This window comes from Hibiscus syriacus, unplaced genomic scaffold, assembly GCF_006381635.1.
Source record: "Hibiscus syriacus cultivar Baekdansim isolate YM2019G1 unplaced genomic scaffold, ASM638163v2 tig00110945_pilon, whole genome shotgun sequence".
NCBI lineage: Eukaryota > Viridiplantae > Streptophyta > Magnoliopsida > Malvales > Malvaceae > Hibiscus > Hibiscus syriacus.
Window position 1 is genome coordinate 303,789 of NW_024062926.1, and position 3,722 is coordinate 307,510.

Below are 3,722 nucleotides of genomic sequence, written 5' to 3' on the forward strand. Positions count from 1 at the left end.
CCATTTTAAGTTTTGGTTAAAGAAAGTCAACGGTCAACGGTCAACGGTCGGGTCGGGTCAACGGTCGGGTCGGGTTGGTCGGGTCGGTCGATCGGGTCAGACCGGTCAAACCGGTTCGAATCGGTCAAACCGTTCAGAACCGGTTGAAAACCGGTTGAATCGGTTTCCAGCAGCCACTCTCCTTGCGGCGGCGTGTGTGGCGCGTGAGGCGTCCTCCGGGGCCCTAAAATTCCCGGAAAAATTTCTAAAAATTATTTTGAGCGATTTCGATATACTTACAACGATCGGTTCAAATTTTTGAACGGCGGAGAGCTCGATTTCAAATCGGCCGAATCTTTGACTGCACCACCTCCTCACGCGCCGCCGTCGACGGCGGACAAGGTTGACACCGGTGCACTCGAAACGACACAAGGAACACGATGGTGCAGGAGGTGTCGTAAACTGAGCAACGATCGGCGGTGAATTTGAGATTTTCTAGGCGATAGAGCTAAAAAAAACGTCGATGCTTTGACTTGAAATTCCCAACGTTTAGCAGCGTTTCGCTTCAATTAATTTAAGAGGATTGTTCCTGACTTGATAACGAACACGATGGTGGTTTCAATTTGACGATCGGATGTCGAACGGCGTCGAAATCGGACTTGAAAGTCGAGGTGTGGGAGGAGTGAAAGTTTAAGAAAGCTTTTGTTTTTGATTGAAATCAGAAAAACGTTAAGTTATAACCAAACCTGCCGACTTTCATTTACTTCGAAAATGGCATACAAGTTTTTATATTATACTTTAGTCACTAATTTCACCCTTTTCAATTTACCTCCGATTTCAATTAATATTTTGTAAATAGTCGGGTTGTTACACTGCGTGACAAACAAAATCAAACATACAGAGAAATTACTCGTAAAAAATCATAAAGGAAAAAGGTGGAAGCAAACCTTTGAGGTGTCCACCCCATGCCAAATAAATAGCTGCTGTGTTACTTGTTGCCTTTGATAATTGTTGTGTATATGGTAGTGTAATCTGCACAGAGAAAAATGGATCAATTGAAAATAGCTTATTAGTCATCCAGTAGCAAGAAAAATTTTCTTTCAAAATGCAACCCAACATACAAGATGATTGCAAGAAATCAATATCAATGAGAAATTTGCAATAAATGAGATTTCAACCATACCGCATGGAGGTCCACAATGAAAAAGAGTGTGTCATATGAGTTCTGCAAAATAAAACTATATCAAGAAACACTTAATCATTCAAAAAGTTAACGTAACAGTAAAGTATCCTTTTAAGTATCAAATAACAAGGACAGCCCAGTTGGTTAATTTAATTCTATGCTTCAAATCCAGAAATTGACAGCATTCAATAGTTTAGTTCAAGAATCTGTCATCTAGAACCTGTTATGAAACCCAACCTTAGGGCTACTTCCAAAGTCTCACAGATTATGAGTAATCTGAGCAGAAAAGAAAAAGAAAAGATAACACACATCAATTTCAAAATGATGCACACCACTCAAGGACAAACATCAGTGCTCACACTAAATTCAAACTGACTAAAGCTGGTGGGAAAGAAAACAAAATTTATTCCATAAACTTCATTGGAAGTAGCTATATTGCTGATGTCATAAAACCATATTATTCACATCACATAACAGTTTTGACCTTGAGAATAATAAAATAGCAAAGAAAGTCAGGAGAACCTCAAGCGCAATCCAATTCTTTATGGTACCAAGATAATTCCCAAGGTGGATAGCTCCCGTTGGCTGGACTCCAGACACTATCCTCTCTCCGAAGGCAATTCAATATATGCTTATAGAACCATGTTTATGATTTGGGAATTAACGTAAGGTGATAAAAAATTAAGGTCATTTGAATCCATAATTAGCTTAGTCTGGAATGCAATAAACAATTTAGATTTTCTAAAATACATCAAAGAAAATCTTCCTTAAAATTCATTCTCTAATGCATTTTTGGTTCCAAAACGGCCATAAGTGAAGTTATTCTAGTTTACCAATAGATTCCGACGTTTCAACAGTTCATTTTAACAATTAAAAACTAATTTTTATCATTGCATTGCTTTGGGAATTAAAATATGAAATAAAAGATTGAATTGAAGTCATTTGAATCTACAATTTGCTTAGCCTGGAGGCAATAACATTTTTTTAAATAGATAAAATCATATGAGCAATCTTCCTTAAAATTCTCTAATGCAATGAATTTAACTTTAATTTGGTGCTGTAGTCAAAAGTTACACAATATTTGCAATCACATTCTGGCCTTTTAACAATTCAGAACAAGCTTATATTACCATCGCATTGCTTTTGGGAATTATAGTAAGTAACGTCATTTGAAATCTGTAGTTCGCTTAGTCTGGAATGCTATAAACTATTTATCATCTTAAAACTGATACAATCATGTGAACAAAAGTCTTCCTTAAAATCCATTCTTCAATAGAATTCAACTTAAATTTGATTCCAAGCAGACTATAAGCAGAAGGTATTACAAATTAGCAAATAGCAGTCCAGCTTTTTAAAAATTAGGAACAAGCTTGAAGTTCATTCTCTAACGCAACGATGAAGTCCGTTATCTAATGAATGAATTCAACTTTAATCTTATTCCAAACAGGCCATAAGCAAAGTTATTCCGGATTAACAATCAGATTCTGGCCATTTAAAATCTATAATTCTTTTAGTCTAGAATGCAATAGAACCTTATTTAAAACAAATCCATAACCGAGTCATAACCATTTTAGGTAAAACAATTAAATATTATTTTAAAAAACGATTATGACTTTAATTTGAAAATTTTGGTGATTTGGAATTAATTTGGAATTAAATCGAATGAGAGCCGCCATCGACCTTAGGGTTAGGTAGGTCGAATACCCAAAAGACGTCTTTTGAAACAATTTTAAGAAAAAAAATCATTTTTTAAGACAAAAATTGGTTTGCGTTTACCAAATATTCGTTTTAAAAGGATCCGGGAGTCGATTACGTGTGGGGAAGGGTAAGCACCCCTACAAACGCCCAAAAATTGGTACTGAATCGCTTACACGTTATTGTAAATGGTGGAAATTACAAATCGAATATAAAGTTAAAATATGATTCATTTATCGAACATTGTTCGATTTGCTTCGAATTAACTATTTAAAGAAAATCCTTTAACTCAATAAAAAATCTTGAAATTTGCAATCCTCTGTCGGGAAAACTATTTCAACCATTTTTTATTTGTTAAAGAATATTCTATCGTCGAATATGTAAAAGATGCATATCGAATATAAATTACAAATTGACAGTTACGAAAAATAAGATACATAATTTGCATTGTTCAGTGTAAAATAAAAACGAATTAACAATTAACAAACTAAAAATTGATTTATTTCAAGTTCCATTTAGTTCGAACGTCGTATTAGATTGTATCACTTCGATCAAATGATACTTTCTACGCCCGTTCTACTAATACGAATTCTTGGAATATTCAGATAGTAATATAGTAAAGAATAAAATAAACAATAAAAAAAAAAAGAAATATGAAATGAAAAGAAATATAAATATAATAATACATCTATATAATATATAACACAAATAATAAGGCGCAAATGTAATTGACATATTTATTGACTTATATATACATACATTAAAATACTTACCATATATACTTTACATGCAATACACGTCTATTAAAATATCAATTAATAAAACGTATAATATGACGTAAATGCAATTTCATGATATGTTCACG

The 3,722-nt window shown here is 33.7% G+C and overlaps 1 long non-coding RNA gene across 1 annotated transcript; it reads right to left on the reverse strand.

Moving 5' to 3' along the window:
• Positions 1-945: 945 nt before the first annotated feature.
• LOC120147995 lies at positions 946-1,770 on the reverse strand. Its single transcript, XR_005518335.1, has 3 exons — positions 1,685-1,770; positions 1,163-1,204; positions 946-1,011 (listed from the first exon to the last, which is right to left on the reverse strand). It is a non-coding gene; the product is annotated as an uncharacterized LOC120147995 (long non-coding RNA).
• Positions 1,771-3,722: the final 1,952 nt, after the last annotated feature.